Here is a 22,500-nt window from a genome sequence, read left to right as displayed (position 1 = left end):
GAGCAACTAATTTTTCTGATAATGATAAATGAATAAGATATACATACAAGTTAATAACAGGTCATGTCACGCTTACGACCTTCCAGTAATCCCTGGAAGATCTTGGAGTAATAGTGGTGATTATTACTAATTATTATAATTATTATAGTTATTATTTTTAATTATTGATGCTATTGTCGTTAAACTCACAAAAAAAAGGTTCAGAATAACAGCACGGAAAATAATTAAAGCAATAACAAAAATGCTGAATGCAAAAAACAGTTACTTTAATCAAACATCAAAATAACAGCATCATATTAAGTGAACTTACAAATTATTTAAGTCGTAAGAGGAGCCACCAAAGATAAACATAAACTTCTAACGTAAATAGTTACTGCATTTTCCTTACTCTAATATCAGTTTTTACCTGTGAGAGTAATACACTGAAGTAAAACTTTCGTTTGCCTCACAGTGTAGAAATAACTTAAGTTAATCTTCTGCAATTTTTTACATGACTAAGCACTCTAATATCTAGTCTGAATAATAACACCATAATTCAGGATTTGTGGAGACTTTATTACGATGGATAAATTTATTTTGTAGAGGTCGATTATTAGGCGAGGAGCCCATCAGAACTCATTTAATATAGTTCTTTATAAACAGTTCTTTTAGGTGCAATGCTGGGAAAAAAAGTGGACCAATAAATTCAAGATTACAAGCTTTACCGATCATGTTCAGCACATCCCAGTAAATCACATTACTGGTATGATTTTCGTGTTTAGCCGACCTGGCATAAAAAGTTGCAATTTAGAAAGAATGTATCATATAATCAGCAATTCTTGCCAGAGTAGATAGCATCGAATGATAACGAAATATTCGAGGGGGTAAAAAAGTCGTCTACTCGAGCAACTATATTCCTAAGTATATGACAATATTTTTTAAACAACAAGCATAATCTTAGTTAAATATATACAATAGAAAGAAAGAAAAAGGTATCAGGTTAAGGTGTATTAAAAAGAAGAAGGCAACCTTGGAAGATGACCTGGCCTGACCCAGGGAAGGTGCCGCGGGAGACACAAGTCAGTTATCAGATAACTCAGAGTGATTACAGTGTTTGGCTCAAGCTCTCGACACACTAGTCTGATTATTGGGGCAAGGTCCTTGTGTACGACTGAAACCGATATTATCGAAAGCGATATTTTTCGTCAGAGTGACACACACACACACACTCACACACACACGTACATTTCTCCTTAAAAATCAACCTTTTTTGTAACAAGCAATACAAAGGGATGAGGATGAAGACTAATATTAGCAATAGAGTTTTAGAAGATATCCTCTGTGTTTTTATAAATTATTAAATGTAAAAAGAAGGAAAACTTTAGTTTCTTCTTTTCTGGGTCACTCTGTGCCTAATTTATCAGTTTTTTTCATATTGCAAACCTTTGATACTGTAATGCTTGTTTGACACATTCTCTCTCTCTCTCTCTCTCTCACTCTGTCTATTTATCTATCTATATATCTATCTATCTATCTATCTCGTATAAACATTGAACTTCTAGGAAAATTATGAAAACAGTATTTAAATACCTACAGACATCCTTCTTAGGTTGATGATGAGAATTTAACAAACTATAAATCGTCTGACAGCGTTGGCGAGGCTTTACATGAAGCTTCATCTTCCTGTTCAGGAATAAAATTTATGGACAGAAGTTCATATAAACTTACGTACAGAGGCTCACATTCGAAACCAGTGACACTGTCCTCTTCATTAAGATACGTAAGACTGGCGAGTACATACTAAGGATGAATATACTGATTTTATCTGAGAAACGGACCACTTGTCTTTCGCTCTGTGCAGCATGAGTAGATCACTGGGCAAAATATGCGCTTACGAGCCATTGTGATGAGCATAATTTGACTAGCGTGACTCTACACAGATTCGTAAAGAATGATCCAAAACTTCTTGCTGACCACGTGCAAATATGCATGAAATTACGAATAAGTCTTGATGCCAACTTTCTTCTCAGGTTAATGTTTTAGGTTACCTTGGATGAAATGCAGTCATGTACAATAATTTATGTGGATTCTGTTTTTCTCTTTCGGAAAACACTATTACAGAAGGTTTATTATTTTACAATCATATTTCAATTAGGATTTCGTATTTTTATAATTTTTTGCTCATTTTTCATGCTATTGTGAATGCAACAGACACATACAGACACACACACAGACAGGCACACACACAGACAGACACACACACAGACACACACACACACATATACACAGAGACACACACACACAGACAGACACACACACACACACACACACACAGACACACACACAGACACACACACACACACACACACACACAGACACACACACACACACACACACACAGACACACACACACACACACACAGACACACACACACACACATACACACACAGAGACACACACACACACACACACACACTGACGACACTGGAGGACAGGAGGGTTAGGGGAGACATGATAACGACATTCAAAATACTGCGTGGAATAGACAAAGTGAACAGAGACAGGATGTTCCAGAGATGGGACACAGAAACAAGGGGTCACTTTTGGAAGTTGAAGACGCAGATGAGTCACAGGGATGTTAGGAAGTATTTCTTCAGTCGTAGAGTGGTCAGGAAGTGGAACAGTCTGGCGAGTGATGTAGTGGAGGCCGGAACCATACATAGCTTTAAGACGAGGTATGATAAAGCTCAGGGAGCAGGGAGAGAGAGGACCTAGTAGCGTTCAGTGAAGAGGAGGGTCAGGAGTTGAGTCTCGACCCTTGCAACCACAATTAGGTGAGTACACACACACACACACACACACACACACACACACAGGGCTATAAAACTATAAATATATTGGCATTATCACTGTTGATAAAAGAGTGCTTCTCTCCCCTACTGCCAGTAAAGGCGCCTTGAAACGAATATCGCTGTCGTAAATTAGATCTATGTTGATTAGTAGAAGTGTGCTGTTGATTTTCAGGAGATAAGCAAGGACCCATGTGCTTTGATCACTACGCCCAAACCATGCTCTCTGCACTGCAACTTGCTTGTTGATTTTAAATCTATAAAGATCACTGTGTCGAGATTTAAGAACGTGTTGTCTCTTATTAGTATGGAGTGAATCTATATCTCAATGCAAATACTTCCAAAATGCAGTTTATTTACCTTATCATTGATAACAACACCTGTTCAAAATATTTTTCTTTGCATAAGCCATTTAATGACAAGAGCAGAAATATTGTAATTTTCAGTTTAGAAAACATATTTATTTCCTGTCTGAGAAAAAAGCTTCCATGTCTAGTCTTATTTCTAGGAACAAAATAAAAATAAACCGTTGCTACATCTGTTACCATTTTACTCTGTTATCAATCTCTGACAGCTGTTAAAAACCTTATCACCAGCAGCGTATATCACAGCTTTTAAAAACCTTATCATCATCAGCAGAAAATCACAACTGTTAAAATCCTTATCATTATCAGCAGAAAATAGCAACTATAAAAAGCTTATCTTCAGCAGAAAATCACAGTTGTTTAAAACCTTATCAGCAGCAACAGAAAATCGCAGCTCTTAAAAACCTTATCATCAGCAGCAGTATATCACAGCTTTTAAAAACTTTAGTATTATTATTACCAGTAAACCACAGCTGTTAAAAACCTTATCATTAGCAGCAGAAAATCACAGCTGTTAAAAACCTTATCATTATCAGCAGTAAACCACAGCTATTTAAAAACCTTATCTTCAGCAGCAATAAAACTGCCTACTATAACAACAATTAGTAGTGACATCAACCCCAAAAACCAGCACCGTTACAGTACCCCACAACCTTCATCACATCATCGCTCAGGACAAACACCAATGTGTGACCGTATTGTAAGAGACAAATAAACTAGTCGAAGGCTCACGAGTGTTATAACTTCCTCTTCTCTGCTACTAATAGCTGTGTTTTGCTCCCGAGGTTTGAAAGAATCCAATCAAGGTTGAGAAAAAAGGGTGCCGAGGGGTTAATATTGGCTCGGTTCCGCTCCAGAAAGCTCGAGTGGACAGCACAGCGTTGAATATTTCTATAAAAAAAGACATCCAAAGTGCCCTTGCTGGCGTGAGGTATTTACTCAGGGATAACGAGGGAGAGAGAGAGAGAGAGAGAGAGAGAGAGAGAGATGGCACTTGAATTTACAGACGGTAACCTATTCATTGTTATTACTGATGAACGAGGTTACCGTGACTGGAGAGATCGATCCTCTGGTGTATGAGGCTGAAGATGCGTTCATTGATGAGAGAGGTACATCTGACATTATGGGTATACTGAAAAAAAAGTTCCTTCAGAGCAGCGAGAATATTATACAAAAATAACAAAATTCTCAGCATATTATATTTGAAGGAGATCCCGATATTCAATAAAAATATCCTTAGTATTTTTTATTGCACGTAACTAAATCCAATATGTATAATGGAGAAAAAAATTTTCTTCTTAAGGAAAAGTTCTCCATATTCTGCACATACTTCTCTATACAAATATCACTAGTTTAACAAAAGTTAGAAATTCATGTTATGATACCTACATGGGCCTATCTGGTGACCAGGCGGCCACCAGGTAAGTCTTGCCGAAGGATAGGCTACTAGAGAACAAAAGCTCTTGAAACATCATATTTATGTAACAGATATTTTCTGTTACTAAATACTTATGACAAAATATTGAATCTTAAGCTGTAGTCTCTGCAGAGTTATTTATAAGGCTTATTTTGTGTATCAAAGGTAGTTTGTGAACTGTTATTATGCACAGAATTGTTTTCAAACTGGTGTGTTAACGGTGGGATACGGTTGACTGTAATTACATATGTCACAGGGAAGTTTGTAGTTCAATCTCATTTAATAAGAGAATTTACCTATTGAGAGGTATTGATCGTTGAAAGAAAACATTATGGTTGGTCATCAGCCTTACGCTATAGATGGATTTATTTTAGTAAATGAAATTGTACTGAACCTTCGCGGGAATTTGTTGGGGAGGTAGAAAGGTTTTATTGTCAAGGACCGTGCGTTTTCTTTTTCAGGCTCTGGCTAACTTTCCCTCTTATGTCACAGGACAATTCATTCTGTTGCATGCCTGCTGACCATCTCGTTTTGGTCAGCAGGCACGAAAGGTTGACCAGACGAGAAAAGATAGTCTTTCGGAAACGTTACAATTGTTTAATGACATTTAGTCATTGACTGCAGTACTAAATATATGGAACGGTAAGAAATAACTTATAGTTTTTGTTATTAAGATGATTGTGAATTCCATCCGTGAAATGTGTGGGAGACCAATGATAAGTTTTCGATTATGCTTGATAAATCTTGGTCTCCAAGCGCAAGGTAGTCTTAATAAAGTATCCAGTCTGCCCTTGTAACTTGGTTTTGTAACTTTGTATGTTTTTGATAAGGCCTCATTTTGATTATGGTACTTTATTCTGAAATATGAAGACCAGATTTGTCATAATGTGTTGGAAGACATATTAGAGAAGGATGACGAAGTTGATCCCCTGTATTGGAATCATTTCCTACGAAAATTGGTTCGGGATTTACACACTCTGAAAAGACGAAAAATTAGGGGGAATATGACTGAAGTACGCAAATGAGAAGCCTTAATAAATAAAAAGACTAAAAATTGAACTGAGATCCGTAACAACGGATTCGAGTTTGTCAATAGAGTCGTAAATTCGTAAATGAGGGGAACATCCAGATAGGACCATTAAAACGAGAACATTAGGAGGTAACGTTTCAAAAGGTAGTATAGGCAAATGAGTTGAGAGTGAGCTGAATCAGTCAGTAGGTCTACTGAAATTCTCCACTATTCTTATGTTCTTACCGTTCAGAAAATCTACACGCTGAGGAAACAGTAATTTAAGCTGGTTGTATCGATTCCTTCTCTGAGATATTTCTCAGCACACGTTAGAGGTGAATCCCCGAGTAGCGACTGAAATTATTTTTTCCAGAGGTTTCTAAAATTGGAGCTTTCAGAACGATTTACAAGGTAGTTAAACTTCAATGGTTTCTCGCTGTTGTTCCCCCTGTTAATCCAAGGACATGTTTTTTTTTTTAGTTTTCTTGAATAGAACCTGATTGCCTCTCATTTCCCTAAGAGCTGTACGACTCCGACGTAATAATAATAATTATAATAATAATAATCTCGATGTAGTCTATTTGGCTTAGCGCTGTAAAAATGTATTTAATAGGTTTATAGAAATAAATTCATTTGGAACAAATTGAGGATTCCAAGAAATTTACTGGTAAGATATAATTTTGATTTATGTTGCAGTATTTACTAAGGTTCCTCTGCCTCAGGCTCTTCAACCTAAGCATTTCGGTGAAACGGTTATAGAACAAACCATTCAGCATTGGTCTAAAGTAGCATCTAAATATTCAACATCGGTTATGACAAACATCTAAAAATTCAGCATAGATCTAAATTAAAATTTAAACACTGAGCAGTTGCCTAATCTTTATACATGCTTAACCTTAGACGTTCACTGTTCAGAAGCGCCGTACTACTTTACTTGCCTATCTTTATGAATTACTTTGCATAATTCAACATTCGCACACCTTCGAAATTTCATCCTAAATCCCGTGCTAAATAAATCAAGTTATCAGCTGAGCGCGTTGAAGCAAAGCACAGTCATAACACTGGTTTCAACCAGGTTAGCAGAGAATTCGTGCCCAGCTCTCAGCACCAATTTGACGAGTGAACGACTACTCAAGTACACACATATCATAATAAAAGGTGGCTTTTAATAGCATTTGCCCCCACGCAGGAGCCAGAAAGCTTGTGCATTTACGCTATGCTGCATATCTTTCAGTTATAGCCTTCGGTAAAGCCATTAACATTCCGGGCCAACAGTGGTGGCTTTTTACGAGTAGTGCTTCAGCATCTCGACATGAGGAATGTCACGCTTCCAGCACTGAGTATTCTAGTAACACACAACTACAAGCATATTCACATGTTTACGTGTCAGGTGATCTCGAAGTGAATAATATTTTCTTCATGTTCTTCTTCTAGATGCTTGTTGCCTTATTTCAAACTATTTTAAAAGAACCAAGAAATAAACAATATAAGTAAGCCATGAGCGGTGACCCGATTATGATAGGATAGTGTGTGATAAGTGCTTAGGTAAGGTTCGTCAGAAAACAGGACAAGTGTTTCCTAAAGTGAGTCTTAGTCATATGATGACTCACAGTTGTAGCATTTGGCCATCTGGCTTACCGCTCTACTTCTTTAAAAATTATAGTTACACTTATAAGTGCTGGGATGAGGATAGGGTACAAAAATTAGGCTGAATATAAAAAGATTCACTAACTTGACTTGACCAGGATAAGGCTCAGCAGCTAGGATGAATGGGATAAAGTTCAATAAATAAGCTGATTACGATGCGATTCAGCAAGGGAATTGACCAGTTTAGGGATCGACCAGTTATTCTGACTAGGATAGGGCTCGTCAAATAAGATGACTAGGTTAATGTTCGTACAATAGGGTGATACGACGACGTTCAAAAACTAGGATCACGCTAGGATATGGGTCAACAACATGGCTAGCTAGCATAAGCTTCAACGGCCAGCCTGATTAAAATTCAATACTAAAATGCAGTGGACAAGGTTCAGTAACTAGACTGGCAAGGCTTGGCCCTGTTTTCCACAACTTACAAATAATTATATGACCCAGAAATATTCAGATAAAAAAAATGAACGGCAACTGTTATATCAAACTTAATAATTTGCTTTTAATGTGTATAATATAATAATACACACACACACACACACACACACACACACACACACACACACACACACACACACAGGAGCTGAGCTCGACCCCTGCAACCACTATTAGGTGAATACGCACACACACACACACACACACACACACACACACACACACACACACACACACACACACACACACACACACACACACACACACACACACAGGAGCAGAGCTCGACCCCTGCAACCACTATTAAGGTGAGGACACACACACATACGACGCCTAGGGCGTCGAGAGTTTAGCTAGCTTCCCGGGAGACTGCCTAGACAGCTCTTGTTCAAATCCCGTTGTAGTATGTTCTTTGCTTTAAAGTACTTGTTTCCGTGAATATATATATATATATATATATATATATATATATATATATATATATACATATATATATATATATATATATATATATATATATATATATATACATATATATATATATATATATATATATTGATTGATTATATATATATATATATATATATATATATATATATATATATATATATATACATTATATATATATATATATACATATATATATATATATATATATATATATATATATATATATATATATATATATATATATATATATATATATTATATATATATATATATATATATATATATATACATATATATATATATATATATATATATATATATATATATATATATACATATATATATATATATATATATATATATATATATATATATATATATATATATATATATATACATACATACATATATATATATATATATATATATATATATATATATATATATATATATATATATATATATATATATATTAGTAATAGTATTACTTGCTAGGCACAGCCACCATTCTCATGAAGATATTATCAATGTGCTGCCATCATAAAGCTATCATCAGTATAATACCATTACAAGGAACTCACATCAGGAGATACATATTTTCACCGCTACTCTGGTATCCTGACAAGACCATTCTAGTCACTGCCACTGAGGCTTTCATTCTCCCGGTCATTACAGAAACAAATACCATCATTATAAGCATTTTCACTGCTTCAAATACAGGTAAATCACATCAGCCATCGCTATCGTAGCCATTGCTGTCACATGTCAAGTGATGGAACGTGATGATATTCTTTGAACATGCTTGACAATCTCCAGCCTGGTGCGTAATGGACAGTTACATATGTTTTGGAAATTAAAAAAAAAGAGATTAATGAATAACTGCGCGCATGGATTTCAAAATCCGGATTTAACCAAGAGTACAAGAATGATAACCGCTTATAAAGTCCTGTTGTCCTCCTGGTCACTATGTTAACTAGAATATGTGGGATAAATAAATTGTTTGCCTAGTTAAGGTTTTAAATATTACCCTGCCTTTAATATTCCGTTTGAAGAACCGAATGTAAGAAACATGTACACTTAAGCACCAGATACATTAATTAACGACTGGAATCATTTAATTAATGAGTGATAGTCGTATTTTTTATGACACCAGAGTTACAAAAAAAAAAAAGTTAAACATTTTCCCCACAAAACAAATTTCGTACTTGTGATATCAGGGTTTCACCTTACATAGCAGCCAAAAATGTGTCAATAACAGTTGAGAAGACGAGGAGGCACCAACCTTGAGTTAGATCCAAAAAACAGAAAGAGAAAAAAAGAGGAAATGTCCGAGATAATGACTGCAGAATAAACACGCCCTCATTATCGTTTGTTTTGTGGCGACTTACATGACTCCGTTATTGGCTTGGCTCTTCGAAAACCAATGAATATGCGCAAGTAAAAATTTACATAAACATGGATGTTGGGAAACGCTTTTCTAGTCTTAATATGGATATGTGATTTTATTTATTTATTTATTTTTGAGGCGATGTAGGAGGTCAACTCCTTATAATTGTGGTTACCCAATTAGTTGACTGCAGATAGGTGAGAACCTACAGAATACCACCCATCAGGATTCAGTTTAATAGTGTACCCGAATTGGAATCAAAAGAATCATTGTACAAATTTTACATATCACGGTGTTTAAAGTAAAGCTATGAAATCGCCTGTAATGATAGATTTTTTTATATATATCTTATTCTTGTCCACTCGGCTACAGTTTCTGAAGATATCGGCCACATGAAGGTGGGGACAAAAAGACCCGATAACTGCTGCTGCAGATGAGTGAACGGATTGTGGTATCAGGCATTCGGATACATACACTTGTCCACTTGTCATTACAGCAAAGATTTGACTGTTGTTTGGGGATGAATGAAGTCATTTCAACGGACGGTGTCAGGCAGGGTAACTTTCTTGCAGAATTCTTCTATTATGCAGATGCTAGAGAAATCAACAGCCGATTGACCAACGAGCGTTACATTTGCCTCTTGCTTGACGGCGCTCTGTCAAATACCAACGAGGTCGTTGCTGTAGTCTTCAAGAAGAATTGAGTGATCTGAAGAGTTTGAAAATGAAAAGGTTATTAGAATTCTCACAATACCGTGTACTGTCTCAGAACGTGTCATAAATTTCCACCTCCCTTCGTTTCTTTATTTCGAATGAGTGAACTGTGACCAGAATCTTGGTAAGGCGATGAAAGGAATAAAAGTGGGAGAAGAATGAAAGTTGTTTACAGAGGTGTGGGAGAGAATGAAGGAGGGGAAAACACTTTTGATGTTTACTTGACAATGGATGTGTGTGGTTTACATGAAAGGTGTCTTAATGCATACTCGTGCGGCAGGTGTGGGTATGTTATTTTGCGTAAAATGAAATTCCTTGATGAGGAAGGTGGTGGCTTAGTAGTCTTGAGGGAGCCAAGTGGATACGCAGGTTTCTCGCTGCTTGAGACTTAATAAGCAAGATTTTCTAACGTCGGTAACATTCATCGTGATCAGATGTTTTAGGGGTGTCAGAGCAGTGATAAGCTTATCGATTTTTTTACGTAGACTGGGTCAGGTGTTATCTAGTCTTTATGACCTATTGGTAAGTCACTATGTATACTAACATCTGGAATGTTGTGAATGTTAGGTCTTGTTCTTTGTTGTTCTATGTTTTCTGTGTGGAGGAGTTCGTGGATCACAGTTTATGATGTTAATTGTCTGAGGGAGGTTTCTCTGTCGGGTAAGTGGAGATTTTATATACTATTCAGCTTGCACTTCGTGAGCCTGACAAGTCTGCCGTTAATTGTATCAGTCTCGTGCTAAACGTGGAGGTTTAAACTAAGTTAATACGAAAAACTCCAGGTGTCAGTACTAAGGGAAGTATTCAATTTCTCCTTAAAAAATTAAAACGAATTTAGTCAGTGCTGCCAGATAGAATTTTCTGTGGACGATATATATAAATCCTCGCGTACTGCATTTAGGACATTAGTTTCAAAGATTCTCCAGTCTTTCTAATGAGGCATCGGAAAAATAACAAACTAGAAGTTGGAAAGTCTTTGGTACTGGCTTCACCACCCTGAATAAAAACCGTATTTTCCTGAACTACAACAGGTTTCAGTGTTACTCTTGCTAGCTAAAAAAAAAAAAAATACTTTCATGTTCTTCGCAAACTACAAAACCTGAAAGTCCCTCACCAACTATTAAACGTCTCACTGATGATTATACACCGTCATTATTGCGGAGGTAACGGATCACCTGCCTGGAGGAGGGAGGTTCCCTCCTGACGGGTTCTTGTGTGCGAGGTTGTGTTGTGTGGGATGTTGCTCCAGGCGCCCCTCACCCGCCCACAAGGTAATCCCGCGACGGAGCTCAACAAGGGTCGGCAGAAAATAATTATGCATGTAAACGGCTTTCTGCATTTAATTAGGGAACAAAGTGCTGCTTTCTAATACTCTAATATTCTGTAACACTTCCTTCACACACACATTATATATATATATATATATATATATATATATATATATATATATATATATATATATATATATATATATATATATATATATATATATATATATATATATATATAATATATATATATATATATATATATTTATATATATAATATATATATATATATAGTGTATATATATATATATATATATATATATATATATATATATATATATATATATATATATATATATATTTATATATATATAATATATACATATATATATATATATATATATATATATATATATATATATATATACATATATATATATATACATATATATATTCTTCTTCTTCTTTCAACGTACCAGCCGTATCCCACTGAGGTGGGGTGGCCCAAAAGAAAAAACTGAAGTTTCTCCTTTTAAATTTAGTAATATATACAGGAGAAGGGGTTACTAGCCCCTTGCTCCCGGCATTTTAGTCGCCTCTTACGACAAGCATGGCTTACAGAGGAAGAATTCTGTTCCACTTCCCCATGGAGATAAGAGGAAATAAACAAGAACAAGAATTAGAAAGAAAATAGAAGAAAACCCAGAGGGGTGTGTATATATATGCTTGTACATGTATGTGTAGTGTGACCTAAGTGTAAGTAGAAGTAGCAAGACTTGCCTGTAATCTTGCATATTTATGAGACAGACAAAAGACACCAGCAACCCTACCATCATGTAAAACAATTACAGGCTTTCGTTTTACACTCGCTTGGCAGGACGGTAGTACCTCCCTGGGCGGTTGCTGTCTACCAACCTACTAACTACAAAATATATATATATATATATATATATATATAAATATATATATATATATATATATATATATATAATATATATATATATATATATATATATATATATAATATATATATATATATATATATATATATATATATATATATATATATATATATATATATATATATATATATGTCGTGCCGAATAGGCAGAACTTGCGATCTTGGCTTAAATAGCAACGCTCATCTTGCCATATAGGACAAGCGAAAATTTGTGTATGCAATAATTTCGCCAAAATCATTCTGAACCTAACGAAAAAAATACATTTCACTGTGTTTGTTTATTATTAAATTATTGTAAACAAATCTAAAATATATTTAGTTGGGTTAGGCTAAATGAAATTGTTCTTGTTATAATAAGGTTAGGTAAGTTTTCTAAGATTCCTTTGGAGCAAAATTAAAAATTTTAACATTAACATTAATGAAAAAAGTATATCTTTAAACGTATAAGAGAAAATTTTAGAAAGGTCTTAATTTTAAATGAGTTCTTGCTAATTGACCAGTTTTACATATTCGGCACGACATATATATATATATATATATATATATATATATATATATATATATATATATATATATATATATATATATATATATATATATATATATATATATAATGGTACCACCTCCAGAGCTAACAGGGAGCACATTTAATCGGAGGAGAAAATAAACCTATTGCTCAACGAAATGAATTTACATATAAATTAACAGAGCTCGAAATTCCTGTGACTTCACGCTTTGAGATCAAGTAGGAGAGACTTTTCTCTACCTGACAAGTGTCGTCATTGGGTTCGTTAGTCAACCTGCCGATGATTTCTCTAACAATACATCCCCTCAAGGGAGGTTCCTTGACGCTGGTGAGGGGCTCTTGATCTAGAGAATTGGACCTGTGCTCCGGTTCAATGAATTGAGTCTGAATATCTTTCATCCCTCCACATGCGCTGTATAATCCTACGGGTTTAGTTCTCCTCCATGATTATAATAATAATCTAACAATACATAAATAACTCGCATATACGAGAATGAAACTGTATAGACGTTTCGGTCCAGTTTCTCGAACCTCTATAAGAGGAGAATCTTGCAAGAGAATCCCCCTCGTTCTCCCCCAAACTACTACGTTAAATCTTTGCTGTAACCAGCTGAAACGAAAACGCTTTCGAAAGGCCTTCAAAACCTATACTGCGTTATCTTTGGAAAGGTCAACGATGCAAGCAGTGGCTGCTCTCACCCAAACCCATGCTGAGTTTTTTCAGAGCATCGAGGCAATTTTTGGATGCACGTTTCTGTCAGTTAATTTGGCACCGAGCTGGAGGAGGGAGCGAACAACGGTATTAGAGTTGATTCCCCACCACAAGAAGGATCTATTTTGAGCAAGACAATAAATCAACAAGGTCATTTTTTTTGAAGAATCTGGTGATACCAGATAAGAGGATCACAGCAGCTGCAGCAACAACAAAATTAACCATCTTCTTAATTAAAATGTTGACACCTTATCACGTGTAGCTCTCTCTTGATCTTGACGGGAATGATACTATCGCTTTGTAAACATCCGGTTCTTCCAAAAGCAACATTTTGTGATGGGAACGTTGGTGGTAGTATTGTTGGTGACACTGAGTTGACAGAGCCCACTGCGTGGGCGAAAGTTTGTCAGTGTGAATAAGTTGTGTGTTTTTTTTTTCGTTATTAGCCAGTGTTTAACACAAATATTTATTTTATTCAGGAAGGTGTATATTTAGGAGGGTGCCAGAATTTTCTTTTTCTCCAACTTTTCCATATAATTAGATTATCAGTTTATCGCGCACTCTGTACTGCTATTTAAATAGCGTGCGTTGAGGCACAGGGGTCTGGGATTTAAGGAATGAGAGAATACCTTTCTGTTCCTCGCTGGAGCGTTTGAAACTGACCTTCGGGACTATAATGAAGCAACAAGTAAGACTTTAGGGCTCTTCCCAATGACGCGAAGGGTAAAAATAGGCTTCTGCTGATGAAAAGAGGATTGCAGGATAAATAAAAATAACAGCAAAGCGAACCAAATACTGCAATGCTCAAATACTTACGTGTTAGTTTTAATAACAGAGGCGAGAAAAACACACCGAATAATAATATAGTTTTGTTCCGTAAAGCAGGCATAGTCCAAGAATTCAAAAAAGATTCTGAGTGATTTCTTTCATTCCTAGAGAACAGAGGAGTAGGTTTCCAAATCTGGGGATAAAGCTTGTACCAAACCCGTCACAGGGATACAGAGTTAGAACGCCGATGTTTTGCGGTGAAGTATGCGTGTGACACTAAAACGAAAGTGTTATCTCTCGATCAACGTAGAACTTTTGCACTCTGGATGTGAGGGAGAAACCATTAGTACATATGGAAAAAAACTATCGTGCTTCTAGAGTGAGGAAGATCTCTATCTCTCTCACTCCCAAGGAGAAACAGCTATAATGCTCAGTCTGAAGGAAAGCCGTTATGGCACTCTTGTTGAATCAAAGGTAAAAGCATTCTTGAGTTTAGCGTCAGATTCTGGTAGACAGCATTTAGCCGTCAGAAATATGAGATATACATCATTATTATTATTACTATATTATGGTAATTTTATTATTACTATTATTATAATTATTATTATATTATAACAATTATTTTTATTATTATTACTATTATTTTTATAATTATTATAATTATAATATTATAATTAAAATATTTATATTATCAGTATTATTATTATAATTATTATTAAAATTATAATTATAATAATTATCATTATTACTACTGTTATTATTAGGAAGTCATCGACGAAGACAGAATACATGAGTTAATTTGCTCTTGTTAAACACACATGACACTGCCGTCAGCTAATGACAGTAATGAAAACAATTAGGATAATTGGCGTATCCTCAACTATAATTAGCTTATTGATTCTCTGTATGATTATTTGAGTGTGATTATGGTTTTTTTTTTGTTTTGGGTTGTCTCGTTTTGTGCATTCCATCACATGCTGAGTTCTCCATTAATTTATACTAATTATATTTTTCAAGACCTTCTAGACACGCTAGTCATTTCTGCACAAGAACTGACCGTGCTAAGCCGAGATTGGTACAAGGAAACCATCTGTCTCTATCTGTTTCTCTCGTTCTCTATCTGTCTCTCTCTCTCTCTCTCTCTCTCTCTCTCTCTCTCTCTCTCTCTCTCTCTCGCCTGTACAATGAATGATGCATGTGCCTTGGATTACATAATGGTGATATATTCATTTGATGATGTATGGAGTCTGGGTGTTACCAGTACACTGGGTGATATACGTGCTTTTGATGATACACCTACTCTGGGTGGTATATGCTCTCTGTATGATATATATGCTCTGGATATACTCGGGGTGATGTATATGCACATGATGGGTGCCACATGTGTTCTGAACACTGGTACATGTTCTCTGTAATGACACGTGTACTCTGATACATGTACTTAGGCACTCTCGACAGGTATTTTGTCATGGGGAAGTGACAAGGAATTTGAGCTATTCTCCTCAAATCTGGCAGGAATGGGCCCCTCAAGGTAGGTTCCTTGATGCTGGTGAGGGGCTCTTGATCTAGGGAATTGGATCTGTGCTCCGGTTCCCTGAATCGAATTTGAATACCTTCCACCCCCCATGCGCTGTATGATTCAACGGGTTTAGCGCTCCCCATGTTTATAATAATAATGGCAGGAATGGGACCAGCCAGATTCCAGGCAAATAGCTCAAATTCCTTGGATTAACATCCGTTCATCTTGCTATTGCAAGGCCTCTAACCACCCATCTCATTGATCTACATTATAATATTATACGGCTTTATAAAATGCTAGAATACATTTTCTCATTTTTTTTTGAATTCCACGAATAAGCTGTAGATCTCTTTGTCTCTCACTAATTTCTTCATTATCCATCAGTTTGTTCAGCCTAAGAGGGTTGTCAATAGTTTTCACACACCAAATTTGGATATGTATTTTGGGTTAGCTAACGTGAATTCACTCATGTGTACGTTAATGCAAATTAGCTCAGATTTACGTATGACTGACCGACAACAACCAAATAGTGTAAGGCTAAGTCAGATGATCAAAAGCTCCAGCTGCGGGTCATCCTATGGCTAAGACCCGCGTCAGGAAACACTTGTCCTGACACGTGTCAGGAAACACTTGTCCTGACAAACCTTACCTAACCTAGTAACCAAATAACATAACAGATGGCTTGCATTTGACATCACACATATTACAGTTCTTTGAGTTTTCCTGATCTAAACCTCCAAAATTTCATTACAAAGTATTCGAGGTTAGGTTAGGCTAGATTAAATTGCTCTAAGATAAATTAATCTAAATTTTCATATAATGTACCACCGATAACCAAATAATATAACTAAGAAGCTTTCGTCTTGCCAGGTTGGACATATAGTCCCTATGAGAGTTGGTGTCTACACAAGCCATTAAGTTGGAGGACGTGCTGGAAGTCTGGCTGGGATTTCCCCAGTGTTCTGCGTCTATCCACAAACATGTGGAAAAAATACGGCTAATAGCCAAAGTTTGTGTTCGGCAGTAGTTCCCTGTATCAACAATGATGATTGCTAATAGATCCTAGTCCAAAATTACTAGCTTCCAAACCACGTAAAATAAATAATAATAGTTAATATGTTTTATTGGTATAGGAGCAGAGTTTAGTTATAATGAAAATGTGGTCATGAAAATTGAATTTTACTTAAATGTTGTTCACAAAAAGTAATTGCTGGTTTGAAATAAAGGCGCTAAAATACTGTTTAGAAGCGATAGTCTTATGAAAATTATAAGGATTGTCTATGATATTCATGTGAAAATTATAATGATTGTTATAACCAATAAACGACTAGTAGGAGGGAAGCACATTGATATAATAAGATTTTAAAAGCTATAAGATGAATTTGATGTTCAGCTGATTAAAATATAACTGGATCAACCTTGAAAACAAAGATCCGGGAGCTCTTTGGGATGAAAATAAAAAAAATAAATTCCAGATAGAATTTCGATGGATTAAGTCTAGTGCTCTTAGAATTTATAACTCACAAATTTGAAAAAAAAACGTTTAAGTTTTATTGCCAAGATGTGAACTGGTCAAGCCAATGTATGCAGCTTCTCTTAACTTCATCATTGTCTCTACTGAGGACCTACTAATGTGAAAATGTAACTGATACACTAAACAAAACTCTGTCATTCACTGATGTTCTAATAACTATGTTGATGAATTATTGTATTTACGATGTATAGGTAAGATACAATTCGATGCTTAACAGTTCACAAACGGGCGAAATTATTTACTAGCATTATCTCTCAGACCACAGCGGATTCGAACCTTCAAACTCGGCATCAGAGTACTCAATACTTTAACCACGCAGTCTGGCTGTAAGGTTAAAGTACTGTGTACTCTGATGCCGAATTTGCACGTTCGAATCCTGCTGTGGATTGAGAGATAATGTTTATACGATTCCATATACACTTCACTTTTCGTAACATGAATAATAAGTACAAAAGTTCATGGTATCCAGTATTTCAGAGAGCATATAATGTTCTTTCCACGTTATCTGGCTGATATATATCTAAACTAATGATATATTTCTAAACTAATGATATATTTCTAAACTAATGATCAACTTCCAAACTAATTCTTTCAGAGAATCATTTTATGCAGTTCAAGCTCCCGTATTTAAATTTTTTAGTAAATCCTTTAAATGGCAGATAGAAAAACTGATGTCAGATAATAGTCATAATTATAACCATTATAGATATACGTATGAATTTTTTCCTTAAACGATATTCGGATAAATTCCAGTAGGGTAAAACATATAAAAGCTTTAATAGGCTTTGATACAAGAATAAAATAAACATTTACACACAAGAGGGCTGTGTTCATGTATGGACGTAACTGTGGTCACAATAAGGATTTCGAGAATCGTAAAAATTACATTAAAATGGAAATGTAACGGAGTCTTACCCACAATCGCATCTTGCCATGGTCAAGATACTGTTTCTTCCATTTTATGACTTTATAATCTGTAAAGTGGAATAAATACAGCAGGTATCTAATTAACATCTGTAATTGGTAGATATTCTCAGTCTGATTCCCATCTAAAAACAATGTTTACACAAAATGACTTGCAGTATTGCTTTAAACATCGGTTCAAACTAATAATTATATTTGGAGGGTAATAGTGGTGGGAGATGGTCGGAAGGGCAATGGGGAAGGTCATATAAATATATCTTTGCCTCTTGAGAAATTAGTGGGATTAAGAGACGGATATTTTCCAAACATGAGACTCTCTAGTTCACATATAAAAGAATCAACTTTTCCAGATGTTTCAAGTCACAGAGATATTCTGTTTGCTTATTGTACAACAAACAAAGCTTGAACACAGTATGATTTTAAAACTAATAGTAATAACAAAATAATATATTATTATTATTATTATTATGGAATAAAAAGTTAGATGTAACTAAGACATTGTATGTGTCTGTTACCATTATCGTGTTACCAGCACTGCTGTCCCAGTAATTCAACGCAGTAGCAATTCTTCAAGTCACACTGATTTCCTGTTACAACTCTCCTGTTTTGGTTTTTATATATCAACAGTTAGGTCAATTACACATATATTCATTGAAACGACTGTAATTTCTCAGTCCGCTAGTTGCGTTTACACAATAATTATACCAGTATTTATTGCAAATTATAAGTTGTTGCAGGAAAGTGTTGTTTTTAGTGGAACCACCTGTTAAACGTCTTACAAGTTTCAGACTTTGTAAGAAAATGCATTAATATGTACACATTTAATTCGGCATATTACCATTGAATATTCTAAATAATAGCCTCTAAGGAAGGCACCTTATTTCTTGTGAGCTGCTTCTGATGTGAGAAAATGGGCTTATCCTCCGGCTCTTGAACTAAACCCCGTTTGCCTGTCGTTTCCCTTGCTGTAAATTCGTGTGAATCATTCGGTTTAGAAAGTGATAATTATTCAATTACTTGTCCGCTAAGCGCGAAATGAATAAATTAATATATATATATATGTCGTGCCGAATAGGCAGAACTTGCCATCTTGGCTTAAATAGCAACGCTCATCTTGCCATATAGGGCAAGTGAAAATTTGTGTATGCAATAATTTCGCCAAAATCATTCTGAACCTAACGAAAAAAATATATTTCACTGTGTTTGTTTAGTATTAAAATATTGTAAACAAATCTAAAATATATTTAGTTGGGTTAGGCTAAAATGAATTGTTCTTGTTATAATAAGGTTAGGTAAGTTTTCTAAGTTCCTTTTGGTGCAAAATTATAAATTTTTACGTCAACATTAATGAAAATAATGTATCTTTAAACGTATAAGAGAAAATTTTAGAAAGGGCTTAACTTTAAATGAGTTCTTGCTAATTGACCAGTTTTGCATATTCGGCACGACATATATATACACACACACACAAAATTGTCCCCACGAACGAGTGGTATGATCAATAACAACACTGCGACTAGCCAAGGAGTCGAACCCACACTGCTTTGGCCCGCCTCATGGTGAGCGAAAACACATGTCTCTCTAATCCACGGGACCACACAATCCCCAAGAATGACGCACCCAGCCAAGCTAGGTGTTTTACCCATCATCCAAGGACATACGGTGGTGTGGGTGCCTCTGAGCTTATTTCATTCTACTCCCTGTTTGTCCTGTTTATTGACAAATCTTACCTAACCTAACCTAACTGACAGCGGAAAGTGTTTTTCTGTTGTTCTGAAATGCAGTGTTTTGTGAGGTTGTTCCAACGTATCGAGCATTACAGCTCAAACAATTCAATACACTATATAAGGACCTGGGGTCACAAGGCAGAAGATCCACACCTTTTTGAAAACATACAAATAATATGTTGCTTTGTGAATATAAATTGATGAATAACTGTGGACAGTACTACGATGATTTATTACACAGTTCTATGTGACTATGAAAACTCTGGCTCCTAAAGTATAGTAAATAAATGTACTGTAAATATTTAGGAAAGATTGTGTACGTTACTAGATGACGCAAATTAGTAGTTCAACAACTTTCTCGCCACACTTTGCCTTTTTAACTTCCTGATATTCCTTTTTATTAATTTTATTCACTAATTCAGGGCTCTCTCTCTCTCTCTCTCTCGTTCTCTTTCTCTCCCTCTTTCTTTCTCTCATAATGAAATCATCCTTATCCCCTCTGCTTAGAATTTTTTGCTTACTTATGTGCTCTCTTCTTTTTTCTTCAAACCCCTATCTGTTTGCCTGTTTGTCTGTCTAGCTATCTGTTTGTCTCTATCTCTGTCTGTCTGTCTTTCTCTCTCTCTCTTTCCTCGCAGCGAGCACCATCATGTTATTAAGCAATATATACAAACACCAAGAATCAACACTAAATCTCACTCATATCGACGGAGGCTTAACCTCCACACCTGAACGTTAGCGGCTTCTCTTAGTACTTTTCTCTGGCTGTGGGTTAATTAATTATTGATCAATAAACTTGTTATCTCTTGACATTCAGCGGAGAGGTTGTCGTGCATGGGTGGCGATAGGCGAGAAGTGTAAAGGGATGTAAGCAGAGAGAGAGAGAGAGAGAGAGACAGGAGAGGACTTAAGATCCACTTCGAGGCTTTCTGCTGAGGAACTATTTATATTTGATTAAAGACTAATATTTATGTATTACTTAGATATTTGAGGCCAGGATAGTAAAGCACAAGGTGACCTCCCTCCCTCCACTCCATCGGCCACTGCCGGCAGGAATCAGGTCGAAAAAATTTTTGCTTATGTGGACAAAACTGGCAATAAATTTACAGGAGAGACAGAAATCGGTATAAGGCAGAAGCTGTAAACTACGTCAACATTTTACAGTACTGTTCATGCTGCAACTGCTAATGTTATTCGACTGCTACCCACAAAGCTGTCTGTAGCTGTAGTTTCATTTCTAGTTACCACATTTTTATGTTTCGTAAATATAAAGGTTTTATTATTTATATGCTTTATAGGGTTGAGTAAATAAAGCACTTGTGGTTGTGAAGATTGGAACTGCCTTCGTTTGGCATCGATTTATTAACTATTACATAGTTTTATTGAAATGTGAATTCTAGTTTGGTGCTGAAAGGTAGGTATTCATCAACGCAAGATATTATATTGAGTTTCTCTATTATGTAATATGATAACTGCTTTCAAGACGTTATTTATTTATAGTGAATGAATAGATAATGTTAGGGAAAGCTTTTAAATTCGTCGAGGCAGGTAAATGTGATAGAGGGAGACTTAGAGAGAGAAAGAGAGAGATAATAGAACAGCGCAAACTTTCCTCCACTGCAGGATAAGTTTCTCACATTAAAATGGTAGGCGACTTCAGTAATTTATACACTATAACTACAACGACGTCCTCCTGCTTTCGCCTTTAGAACCTTTGCGAATCTCTGCAGCCACATCTTTGACTTTTAAACTCGACCCAATCATGACTGACCTACCTGAAGACATAATTGCTTGGAGATCCCTGGGGTACTTATGCTAATCTGATTACAAGGTGACTTGTAACTCGGAGAGGTCCTGAGTTTGGATCTTCAGGTAGGACGAGTCTTAGATCAAGTCTTCTTGCACCTGCTGCCCCTGCTCACCTAATAAATAGGTTCCTGTCTGTTAATTTTACTGCTGTGGGCCGCATCTTGAGCGTAGTTACCAATAATGCAGCGTGTAGCAATATAAATCGAAATGAGCGTAGGTAGAATAATTTCTCCTTGACTGTTAAACTACAGGAGTAGAAGTCTGACTTCATTGCACAAAAAATAGATTGAATAAAAAAATCATCTTATGAAAGCTTGCTCAGAAAGATATTTGATATGGCTGGAGCTTAATATCTACTGAATATATGATGATTACCACCAAGCAAAGGCCTTTATAATTCACATCCTGGTTATTAAGCTCACGTACAGACACACTGAGACGGAGAAGTGCTGAAGGAGACAGAGAAGGAGAAAAAGAGAGAATTCTTATCTATAATA

Source organism: Cherax quadricarinatus, chromosome 53 (assembly GCF_038502225.1).
Source record: "Cherax quadricarinatus isolate ZL_2023a chromosome 53, ASM3850222v1, whole genome shotgun sequence".
NCBI classification, from domain to species: Eukaryota; Metazoa; Arthropoda; class Malacostraca; order Decapoda; family Parastacidae; genus Cherax; species Cherax quadricarinatus.
This window is presented reverse-complemented; position numbering follows the sequence as displayed.